Source organism: Malania oleifera, chromosome 5 (genome assembly GCF_029873635.1).
Source record: "Malania oleifera isolate guangnan ecotype guangnan chromosome 5, ASM2987363v1, whole genome shotgun sequence".
Taxonomy (NCBI): Eukaryota; Viridiplantae; Streptophyta; class Magnoliopsida; order Santalales; family Ximeniaceae; genus Malania; species Malania oleifera.
The window spans coordinates 28,589,302-28,602,958 of record NC_080421.1 but is presented as its reverse complement, the minus strand read 5'-3'; positions in this window follow the sequence as shown (position 1 = coordinate 28,602,958).

The window sequence follows — 13,657 nt, the reverse complement described above, 5'->3', positions numbered from 1 at the left end:
CCATGTTTGATGCCTAAGAAAGACCTTGTCTTAGCGAGTGCTCAGAGACCATTGCGGCTCAGTCGCTCCCTGGAGGTTGGCCTAGTCAAAATGGAATTTCATAGGATAAACAGGATAGACACTATTTGTACACGTAAATAAGTATATATACATAAAATAGTGTTTTGACAGACATAATTTGTCGAAATACATAATAAGATAATAATAATATAGGTATCATATGTGGGGCCCACAAGACTATGTGGGGTCCACATGAGTCCCGGAGCCACAAGACACTGTTTATATATGTAAATAAGTACATAAAATAATATTTTAACTTTGTAGAAATATATGATAAAATAATAATAATATAGGTATCCTATGCGGGGCCCACAAGACTGTGTGGGGCCCACATGAGTCCCGAAGCCATATGGAGGTTTTCACAAGTCTCAAAGTTATGTAGGATGCATAAAATCGTATAAGAGTTATTCGAGTTACGTAAGATCCATTCGGGTCTCGAAGTTGTGTGGGGCCCACATGAGTTTTTAAAATTTAAATTTAATTCTTGTTCAAAAATAAATAATAAAATAAATAAATACTAAAAGTAGTTTAAAATTAATAACAATGATAATAATAATGATAATAATGATTAGAAAAAAAATAATAAAATAATAGAATAATTAATTAAGTTATTGATTAATTAATTAGGTAAGTAATTAATTAAAAAAAAATTATTTAGTGGGAATGGTGGCAAGCACTCCCACATGGCTTCCATCCCTATCCCATACTCAACCCATACCTTGCCCATCCCTTGCCCATTCTTTAATTTTAAAAAATTATAATTTCACCCATCTCCCCACACTTTTATAAATTCTATTTCTTCCCCAAAATTTTCCTATAAATAGGGAGCTCTCAACCTTCATTTTTCACAACAATTTTCTAAGGAAGAGAAGGATTAGTGAGTGAAAGAATTTGTGGTGGAGTGAGAATTTTGAGTAAGTTCTCACTCACCCACTATTTCCGATCTCATATCTTAAAGATAGTTATTGTGTTCGTAGCACACGGTAAAAGAAGAAGGTAAGTAAATTTTGATTATGTTAGTTTCTTTTTATTTTAAATTCATACCCGAGTTTATTTTATGAGTAAATTTCAATTATGTTAATTAGTTCCACAAAATTTCCATGAGTTTATTTTTACGCGTATTTAATTATACCAGTTCTATCTTTAATATACTTGCATCTATTTTAGGTTAAGAAATGTTCTAATCCCCTCGGGTAAATTTTCAGCATTTACTTCTATTCAAAAATAAAATTATATATTTTTAACACAAAAATTGTGTGGCATGAGTTTATTTTTATGTTACATTTTTTTTTTTTATGAAAATATGAGTAAAGATGAGATTTTCACGATATTATTTTAAATTGTATAAATTATAATAAGGTGATTTTAAAACCCCTTATGGCAACGAAAGTTCAAAGTTACAGATGCTCGGTACCGCAGCTTAAAGTTTATACGGATCAGAGTGCACCCACACTGTTTACAGAGTGGTTATTTATGTTAGTGGATTTCTCCTAAGTGCACACCTGGTTCCGGACCAGGACTTAATAAGGAAAATCTCACTAAAAGTTTACGTACGTTGATTTAGTTTGGTCGGCCAGCCAGCTAAGTCTAGTCTTCGGACCGCACAACCCAGTCATGGGGGTAAACATGACTTACGGCAAACAGGCCTAAGGGTGGTTTTTACAATATATGTTTATACATATTTAATTACGTGTACAAAGTTACTAATGATTTGAAGGGAAAGTGTAAGTTTACGTGAAAAGGATCATTTTGGTGCTTAAATGACGATCTAAGGAAAACGTATAAGGAAAAGTATATGTATGTTTATCATTAAATATTTTTACAGTTTTAAAGTTAAAAGTTTAATTTAACAGTTATAGTATATGATTGTAAAAATTTACTGTTAAAATTGATGACAAAAGTTTTATGCAGGAATTTTTAAATTTATGTTTATTCTAAAAGCAGTCTTGAAGTTATAGTATTAAATATTATTTTACGAAATTTTTTTTAAAGCTCATTTTGGCCACACACTAATAATAATCTTATTTACTTACTGAGCGTCGTCTCACCCCAATCATATTTTATTTCAGATAACTCTGAAGGACATGTCGGAAATCAGGCTTAGCAAGCATGCGGGTGGGGATTAGAAAAATAAAGATTTACTTAGAAACATGAGTATGATTTCAGATATTTACGTTTGTGTAATTTTCTTCTTTTGAAATAAGTGATTGTAACATGAATAATTAGCGCTCTGGTTTAATAAAAATTGAGTTTATTTGCTTCCGCTGTAAATTAGTAGTAAAAAGTTAATATCCCAGGCCCCTCGGGGTCGGGGTGTTACAGAGTATTTATAAATTAAAATAAAAATAAGCATGAAATGAAAATGGAAATAAATGAAATGAAAATGAAATGTGAAATGTGAACGATGTAAAATGGGAAAGAACCACATAAAGTGAAATGCTACAAAATGTCAAACTGAGAACATGAACAGATGAGAATTACAGAATAATGATCGACAAAATAATGTATAATGGTATTATCAGTATTTATGCTAGTAGAACATGATACGTGTGGGCGAGGCAAACTCTCGCCTGAGGGCTTGCTGAGAAAGGCGAGTGCCCTAGTTGTATTAGGTGTAGCAGTAGGCTGCATAACGTGCTAGGGCAGAGGAAAACTACTTGTATGGGCAGGTTGATTTCCCTATTCTTGGGAGCCTTTGTCGGTAAGCTATTGTTGAACGGTGTGAGTATGAGATCAATCTAACACTTGAGAGTTTACTGAGTAAGATGAGTGCCCTGGTATGCTTTATTAGTGACCTTAGGGTTGCCTAAATATCAGAGCAGAGGATTGCTACTTGTATGGGTGGGTAATCACCCCTATCCTTAGGTAATCTCGTGGGTTAAATCTTTTGCATGTGATTAAGTAGGTTCAGAGAATGATTTCAGAAATTATGTTAATGATTTTCAAATGATAAATATTCTGTTGTTATATAAACCCATGTTGGCCATACACTGTTTTAATATATGGTTTCTTCTCTTACTGAGATGTGTCTCACCCGAATATGAATTTATCTTTTTCAAGATTTCCTCGAGATCGAGCTTTGAGAGCTTGAGATTTTTATAGCATTATTGGGAAATAGAAAAATAAAAGGGTATATTTCTATGTTAATTTTAGGTTGTATAAAATTTATGTTTTATGTTTTAAGTCTTCTAGATATTATGAATGGTTGTGAAACATACTGGTATTGTGAATACTAAATATTTTTGGGAGATATGTGTATATATGGGAATACAGGTAGATGCATGATTTTTTATGGTGTGTAGATGGATGTAGAAAACTCTGGTATTATATAATTGGAGATTATATTTATGTTTTCCGCTGCTTATGTTATAGATTATGATATATCAAGATATTATCAGGTATAATGCGCTGAACCCGGGTATAAAGGTTCGGGGCATTACAGGAATAAAGTATTATGACATTAGAAATATCTATGTATGTAGAACATGTTACGATTGGGTGAGACAAACTCTTTACCCGAGGGCTTGCTGAGAAAGGCGAGTGCACGTAGCTTCAGATGTGGCAGTAGTTGCATAACGTACTGGTGCAGAGGGAACCTATTTGTATGGGAGGGTAGATTTCCCTATCCTTAGGGCCTTTTTCGGTAAACTATTATTGAATGCGTGAGTACGAGATCAAGTTAACACTAGAGGGCTTACTGAGTAAGGTGAGTGCCCTGGTATGCTTTAGTTGTGACCTTAGGGTTACCTAAGTATCAGAGCAGAGGGATGCTACTTGTATGGGCGGGTAATCACCCCTATCCTTGGGTAATATCGTGGGCTAAATCTCTACATGTGTTTGATTAGGTTCAGAAAACGATTACAATGATTATGTGATAATTTGCAAATGTAATTAAAATGATATCTTTTTACCTCATGCTGGCCACACACTGTTTTAATATGTATGTTTCTTCCCTTACTGAGATGTGTCTCACCCGAATATGAATGTTTATTTTTCTGGACATCCTCGAGGTCAGGCTTAGGAGCTCGAGGGTATTTTAGCATTTTTAAGGACTATAAAAGAAAGGGTATATGTAGATACTATTTTGGGGATGTAAATGTTTATGTTTTATGTCTTTATGTTTTAAGGATGATGAGTAAGTGATGGTTGTGAAAATAATGAAATGTTTTGGAGATGTATGTATCTATGGAAATGCAGGCGATGGATGAATTTTATGGATTATAGGTAGAAAATAGTAAACTCTAGTATTACGGTATTATGGTATATGTTATATGGAGATTATGTTTATGTTTTCCACTATGTATGTATTATGGATTATGGATTATCAGGATTTTATCAGGTATAACGTATTGGACTGGGTTTTCGGGTTCGGGGTGTTACATGCCTCCTGTGTGGGAAGCCAAGGCTATAGCCATTTCTGAGGGTAGAGACCTTAAAGCTAACTCTAGATGAATTGATAGGTTCCCCGATCACCTATGAATTAAATATAAATGAGAGAGTTAATGATAGGGCGAAAAAGGTGACTGCATTGAAAACCTCCACTAACACATCTAGTGATTGCAGCGAACTTGACACTGATGATGATATAGCCATGCTAACTAGAAAATTTAGCAAATTCTTCAGAAAGAATAGAAAGAAATACAAAAGATATAGGGAGTCTACATTCGAGAAGGGAGAGTCTAGTAAAAGAAAAGAAAAATCAAATGCTCCCACGTGTTACAATTGCAACAAAGTTGGGCACATCAAGCCAGACTGCCCACTACTAGAAAAGGATGCTAAGGAAAATAAGAAACTTATGAAGGCAGGCACTTTATGGGATAAATTGAGCAGCAGTGACTCAAACTCAGATCGCAGCGACTCAGAGGTTGCTAATTTGTGCCTAATGACACATGGTGATGAGGTGTGCTTAAGATCGTCCTCCTCCAAGGACAGGTGGTACCTGGATAGCGGGTGCTCACGACACATGATCGGCGACAAGGGAAAATTCGCGTCAATCATTCCCAAGGATGGAGGATATGTGACGTTCAACGACAATGCAAAGGGGCGCATCATTGGCGCAGGTAAGGTTGGTAAGGATCCTTCCCTTATTATTGATAATATTTTATTAGTTGATGGGCTGAAGCATAATTTGTTTAGCATAAGTCAATTGTGTGATAAGGGATATAAAGTATCATTTGAAAATGATAAATGCATAGTTGAAAATAAATCAGACCACAAAGTGCTTCTTACTACTGATCGCCATGAAAATTTTAAACTACCACTTTTGATAACTTAACTTCACAACAAGTAACTTGTTTTTCTGCAATAAATGAAGTTAATTGGTTACGGCATAGGCGCTTAGGACACGCTAGCATGAACTTATTGTCAAAAATAGTAAGAAAAGTATTAGTAAAAGGTTTGCCTAAAATGTCATCTATGAAAGAAAAAATCTGTGATGCATGTTAAATGGGTAAGCAAACAAAATCTAGTTTTAAGAAAAAGAAATTCATATCCACCACTAGACTACTTGAAATGCTGCACTTGGATTTGTTTGGTCCTAATTCTATATAAAGTCTTGGTGGTAAATCATATGCTTTTGTCATTGTTGATGAGTTTTCTAGATTCATATGGGTGTTATTTTTTTCACATAAAAATGAATCATGTGAATAGTTTACCAAGCTTTGTAGGAGAATTCAAAATGAAAAAGGCTATAAGACAACTCATATAAGAAGTGATAGAGACACTGAATTTAAGAATGAAGGCATAGAAAACTATTGTGACCTAGACGGCATATCACATAACTTTTCTGCACTTAGGACCCCTTAACAAAACAGTGTGGTAGAAAGAAAGAATAGGTCACTATAAGAAGTGGGTAGAACTATGCTGAATGAATATAACTTACCTAAATATTTTTGAATTGAAGTCATAAATATTGCTTGTTATGTAATGAATAGGGTGTTGATTAGACCATCAATTAATAAAACCCCTTATAAATTGTGGAACAACCTAAACCTAATATTTCCTATTTCAATGTTTTTGGTTGTAAATGCTTTGTGCTTAGGGATAATGAATATCTAGGAAAATTCGACTTTAAATCTGATAAAGGCATTTTCCTAGACTATGCTCTTAATAGTAAAGCATATAGGGTTTTCAATAAAAGAACATTGACTGTCATTGAATCTATCCATGTTGTGTTTGATGAATCTAATCCATTTTCTAAGAAGAGAGGATGAAGATGATATTGATATTAGAAAATGCTTAGATAAATTATCTATTGAAAACAACGCAAGTGAAAATTCAGAAGTAAATGATAAATCATCTGAAGATAATGAAAATGAAATTCAGGAGTTGCTTAGAGATTAAAAATTTATTAGGAACCATCCTATAGATCAAATCATAGGTGAACCATCCCGTGGTGTAGCCACAAGATCCTCTTTGAAAAACCTAGTGAGTCATTCTGCCTTCTTGTCCCAAAAAGAACCTAAAAGTATTAAAGAAGCTATAGAAGATGAGTCTTGGGTGATGTCCATGCAAGAAGAACTTAATCAATTTGAAAGAAGCAGAGTGTGAGCCCTAGTTCCTAGGCCTAATAATCATACCATTATTGGAACTAAATGAGTATATAGAAATAAGAAAGATGAGAATGGGGTAGTAACTAGGAAAAAGGCTAGACTAGTTGCCCAAGGTTATAATCAGGAGGAGGGGATCAACTTTGATGAAACATATGCTCCTATTGCTAGATTAGAAGTCATTCGTATGCTACTTGCTTATGCTGCTTTTGAAAATTTTAAATTGTTTCAAATAGATGTTAAAAGCGCTTTTCTAAATGGCTATATTAATGAGGAAGTATATGTAGAACAACCACCCGATTTTGAAAATCATAAATATCTAGATCATGTTTACTGGTTGTCTATGGCCTTATATGGATTAAAACAAGCTCCTAGAGCTTGGTATGAGAGGTTTAGTGGTTTTCTGCTAGAAAATGGGTTTACTCGTGGTAAGATTGACACTACACTTTTCATCAAATCAAAAAATGATGATATGCTCCTTGTTCAAATTTATGTGGACGATATCATTTTTGGAGCCACTAATGATGAGTTGTGTAATGAGTTTGCCAAATACATGCAAAGTGAATTTGAAATGAGCATGATGGGTGAACTTAATTTCTTCATAGGGCTACAAATTAAACAAGCTAAATATGGAACTTTCATTTGCCAATCTAAATATGTCAAGGACTTGCTAAAGAAATTTAATATGGAAGATTGTAAAATTCTTGGTACCCCTATGAGTTCTTCCTTTAAACTTGATAAAGATGAGTAAGGAATCCCTGTTGACGTAAAACTGTATCGTGGCATGATTGGGAGTATTCTATATCTCATTGCTAGTAGGCCTGATATTATGTTTAGTGTGTGTATGTGTGCTAGGTTTCAGGCTACTCCTGAGGAGTCTCATCTATTAGCTATTAAACGAATCCTTAGGTATCTAAGTGGAACTATAGAGTTAGGCTTATGGTACCCCAAGCATACTACCTTTAAGATTGTGAGTTATATTGATGCTGACTTTGCCAGTAGTAAGGCTGATAGAAAGAGTACTAGTGACACTTGTCACTATTTAGGACAATCTCTCATTTCTTGGTTCTCTAAGAAACAAAACTTAGTTGCCTTGTTCGTAGCCGAGACAGAATATATTGCGGCTGAAAGTTGTTGTGCTCAAACTCTTTCTATGAAACAACAACTTATGGATTTTGGGTTGCACTATGATATAATACCAATTAAATGTGATAATACTAATGCGATCAACATCTCTAAAAATCATATCTCACATTCACGAACTAAACCATTGAAATTAGACATCACTTCCTTCATGATCATGTGCAGAAAGGGGATATGGCTCTTGAGTTTGTATACACTAATGAGTAGTGGGCAGACATCTTCACTAAACCACTTCCCGAGGATAGGTTCATACAAATTAGATGTGAATTAGGGCTCATGCATAGTAGAGATGCTTCCTAGATATTTCATAGTTTGCATAAATTTAGGGGGAGCTCTCAAATAATTTTACAAGTCTAACAACTAATATAACTGTTGATATCTTGTATTGGCTTAGACTTTGTGAAAATTGATTATGGTTTGTGATGCATAATTCTCATATCTAGTGCATGATAATAATGGTATTTATGTTTTACATTTTGATCATACTGGAACTATTTGAGTAGTTGTGAATAAATTGCTAGGTCTTATAAACTCAAAATAGGCATTTTTATACAAGAATTGTTTTGAAATGTCCTATTTTCAAATGACACTCTGCCGAAATTTTTCAAAAATTTTCCTAACTTATTGTGTACAAAAATGTTTTTTACCCATTACCTAGAGCTATAGTTTTTATGGCCCTTTTTGCTGTTGCCAAAAGGGGGGAGATGAAGAGGCAAAAAAAATTGGGTTGAAATTAGGTTCCACTTAATGCATATTGTTAGGGGGAGCCATTTATGGCTATACCCATATTTTTTGCATGATGTATTTGTCATCATCAAAAAGGGGGAGAATGTTGACCTCATAGGTCACACCCAGTTTTGATGATGACAAATACTTGTATTATTTGATGGATGTTTAAGGACATGTGCATGTATACGGTTGGTAGATCAAAATGATGGCACAAGGAGAAGTTGAAGGCCCTGAAGAACCTATTTATGTTGTATTTAAATGCATTATTTATTATGGATCTGTAATAGTAAATAGTGTCTAGATTGTAATAATTGTATGCATCACCTGCATGACATGATAGGTAAGCTCAAACGAAAAAAGGCCTAGAATGACCCTAGGACACCCACACATGCATATATATATATATATATATATATATATATATATATGGTTAAATGGAATGGGTGATTACATGATTAAATAGAACTGAAATGCACATAAGTTGCATGCTCAGTCGACTGTACTGCTCAAGTACAATATCACCAGGTCGACCGAACCGGGACTGGGTCAACTATTTGACCACTGCCTAGTCGACCGAGACATGCTAGCTCATTCTCACCAGGTCGATCGAACTCCCTCTAAGTCAACACTTGGACCATACGATTGACCGAACCAAATTCTTAAGCCAACACCCCGGTCGGCCGAGTTCCCACGTGTGAGAACTCAACACTCCGGTCGATCGAACTACTTAGTTCAAAAGCTCCCAGTCGACCGAACCGCGCTAAAAAGAAAAATCGCCTCTAGAACCTAGTTGACCGGTCGATCGAACTTCTAGTTCATTTCTTACCTGGTTGACCGAACTTGCATAACTCGGTCAACCGAACCTGCCTTCGGTCGACTGGTGCTCTCAAGTTGCCCCAATATTTTTACTGTGGTTAAAATAATAAAACGGAGTTATTTTGATTAAAATGTATTAAAACATTTATAATAATTCCATATGTGTCCTAAATGGTTATATTTTTGGGGATGTCTATATATATCCCCTTATTTGGAATAATTAGGACAAGATTAGCAAACTTGATTGGTGATTTTTCTCTGAATTCCAAAATCATTCTCTTTTACTTCCAAGTATCCTACACTCATACTTACCTTGCCATATTGCCAAAAATCCGTTTGTAAGTTTAAATTGAGTGTTCTTGTCTTATAGGTTTGCTCTCTCAAATTTGTGAGTATTTGATATTATTTTGTTTGAGAGCAAGACCTCAAGTTTTCTTAGGAGACTTTATTAATAAGTCTTTCCTAAGAAGACTTCACTTGGGCTTCTGAGTATTGCACTATCATAACAATATCTTAAGAAGTTCTCATTCGATTTTGGTTGCTAAAATATTTTCAAATCATTTTCAAATATCTCGTGTGTTTTATTTTGAGAAAAATTCTTGAGGAGATATTTGTTTATGTTCTAAAGATCTTTGTTGCATTATTCCTTAAGTAATATTATTTTTGAACACAAAGATCAAATCCTTTTTGAAAACAAAATCTATACATCTCTTGAACTTTATACGTTGAGAAAAATCATCTGTTGAGATATCTGAAGTGTGGCTCATATCTTTGTTTGAGCATTGTGATTGAATATATATTGTGATACAAAGATCATTTTATTTGCACTCTCACGCACTAATTGCAACCCTTGCATAAATATTTGAGAGTAGACATTTAAGACCACATTGAGCTTACTTCATTATATCATTTAGTGGTGTATATAATTGCTTATATTGGGTACACATTTACTTTGCATGAAAGCATAATCACTGTACCAACTTTTTTATTGTGAACATTCTGTTGTGTTTCCAAACGTGGCCTGAGGGGGCGGTAATCCAGTCCGATAAGGATTGGTTGTAAAGGTTGAGGTCAGCCCTGTGCTAATTGACCTAATTTGTTTAGGTGCCGCTCTACTCGTTTAAGTGAGCATTATAGTGGTAATTTTTATACTTGTTAGCCAATGCGGGGACGTAGGCAATTTGCCAAACCTCGATAACATTTCTGCATGTCACTTCTCTTTGCTGCTTTCTGGTGCATGCGTAGTTAATTAAATTGCATTATTTAATTTCTGGTACATATTATAATTGATTTACTTTACCCACACTAGATTGATCATAGGGTTGTAAATATACTGCTGTTAGGTTACTGACCTAGGGGATTAATTTTAAAAGTACCAATTCACCCTCCTCTTGGGATCACTGTAAAGCTAACATCTTTTGTGTTCTTTTATACTTGTCAAAACACTTTGAGACTCTTGAAATTATTTTTTGGGGTTTTTCAAAATATGGTCTCTAAGTCAATGATTTATCCTAATAAGTTTCAAAGAATCTATATTGACTTTTGAATGAAGTACTTACATAAAGACTTTCTTAAGACTTAAAAACGTTCTAAGCTCAGAGTCTCCATGTTTGTCATTTGTTGAGTCCATCTTCACTTTAAGTTTCAATACTCTTTTAAGCTTTCATCAAATCATCTTTGAATCCATGCTTTCATACTCTTTAAGCTTTCATTTTTCAACTTATCCTTGGAGTATAATCTTTCAATAAGGCTTGTGATTACTTAATCTTGAACTTATATACTTGATTCCTAAAACATCACCACTTTAACCAAAACATGTTAAATACCCTTGATTTGTTATCATCAAAATAAGATGTAAGCCATGTTAGGCCAACAGACGCGTAATCTTATTTAATGCTCACATATTGCATGACTTCTTCATGGGCTCAAGCTCATGCATGCATGGCTCGATCTCTTCAATTTTACACACGCACACGACTTCAAACAAATGCGTGCATATAGTCCTGCAATAATAAAATATGAATATCTGTAAATTTATGACAAAAATAGGATAATTATCTTAAAATTATCGAATGAGCTTAAAATTAAAATATTGGACATAATTAAGTATTTAATTAAAATGGTAACACTTAATTAATGCATTTAAATACTTAATTACGCAACTTTGATGCGTAATCACTAGACTTGGCACATACTGTGAGTGTGGTGAGTAAGTTTCTTTCTAATCCAGGTAGACAGTATTAGGAAGCCATCGAATGGATCTTTAGATACTTATGGGGTACATTGGACTATGACATCATGTTTGGCAAGCAACAATGTCACACACCGAACCTGGAAATGGGACCCGGGGGAGAGAAAGTGACCTAACTTGTCCCTGTATCATACAAATCATCACAGATACAGTACAAAGGATGAGGGTCTGACCCCGTGAGGTTCCCAGGCACCCTAAACACATCCAAACACAATCATATACACAACGGAAAAATGTCATTTTATATATACATATGCAGTGCCATACTAGAGTCTATACAAGAGCAGACACAATGCTTTATCAAAACGTACGACGGGTGTCCAACACATCCCAAAATGGCAACCCACCAAAATTACAGTCCTAGCACTTACCTAGCGCTAAACGCGATACACCGACCACTACGCTCCCTACACCAAGACGCTAGTTTCGGTTACCCGAAGGACTTGTAAAAATGTACGTACAGCAGGGGTGAGACACCTCTCAGTAAGGAAGAAAACAAGTTATATCGGTGTGTGGCATTTGAGTGTTATTATTATACAACATACATGCAGTTAAATGCATTCCAGTACTAGTTTACATAGTGCATACACACACACATACACATACACATGATTAGTAATCCACAGTGTCGTCACACTCATCGGCCCGAAGTCGATCTGCGACAATGCGGCGTTGGCCCGACCAACCCGCGATGCACGGCGCCACTGGCACAAGACTAGTCCCCGACTCCCATGGCATCGTACTGGCACATAACTGGGTGGATCCACACCATTTGGCCTGATCTTCTGGTATAGGCTCACACCCTTAGATATAGAGCCGGACACTCTTGCTTACGTGGCAGGCGATAAACATGCTCTCGGATATAGAGCCGGACACTCTCAGTACTTGGAACAATTTCGGAACCTAGTTCCTACTAGTATTTCAACATATCACACACACATGCATGCTCATATAACCAAACAAACCACACTCATTTGGTAATCTAAATCACGGTTTTCCAAACAAATACAGTTTAAACAAAGTCAAGGCACGGTCATCCCAATATCACAGTATAAATCACACATATACTCGGTTTTCAACAAAACCCGGGATTCAGCCCGTTGCCCCCTTTTTCCCAAAACTGTAATAATGAAAAATCCATAGTTTTTCCCATTAGATCCCCCCAAATGAGTAGCCAAAACACACACAGGACCGTGGACCACAGTTCCACCAAGTCCGATTTCGAAAATAACCAATATAAACATAGTTCCCCTTATCTTTTCCCTGGATAACAACTCCCAAACTCCAAGGTCCCTAAACAGCGAACCGAGTTCCAAAACCTACAAATCACAGTACAGAATATACTCCAAGACTGATACCTACAAAACTACCAGATTAGAATTGAAAATCGAGCCTTACCTTGATTTTTCGCCGAAACCCAAAAATCTCCGAAATGAGATTCCGATCCATAGAAGTTGTAGAGAATCCTTCCACGATCCTCATGGTAACTTCAGATTTTCGATTCCCGCAGCGATCGACGAAGAAATCTAGAGAGAAGGAGAGAGTAGGGAGAGGTTTAGAAAGAGAGAGAGAGAGAGAATTGGATTTCTAAATAAAGAAGCAAAGGAAAATTTCCATTTAAACTCTTTTTTTTTTCACGGTTCGGGTTCTTACAAACAGGGTAGTCCTTCAGTTGTGGGGTTTGTAGATGCTGATTATGGAGGGGATATGGATGACAGAAGTTCTACGACGGGTTATATTTTTACCCTTGTAGGAGGACCTATATGTTGGAGATCCATGGTTCAATCTCTGGTGGCATTGTCCATAACTGAAGCTGAATATATGGCAGTTGCCGAAGTTGCAAAGGAAGTCTTACGACTTACCAGTTTGGTCAAAGAGCTAGGCTTACACCAAGATAGGGTTGTGCTGCATTGTGATAGTTAGAGTGCTATTTACTTAACAAAAAATCAAGTGTACCATACTAGAACCAAGCATATTGATGTGAGGTTCCATAGGATTCGAGAATTGATTACTTCGGATGAACTAATATTGAAGAAGGTTCATACATCTGAAAACGCAGCGAATATTTTGACAAAATCGGTCACTAGTGAAAAGTTCAAGCATTGCTTGA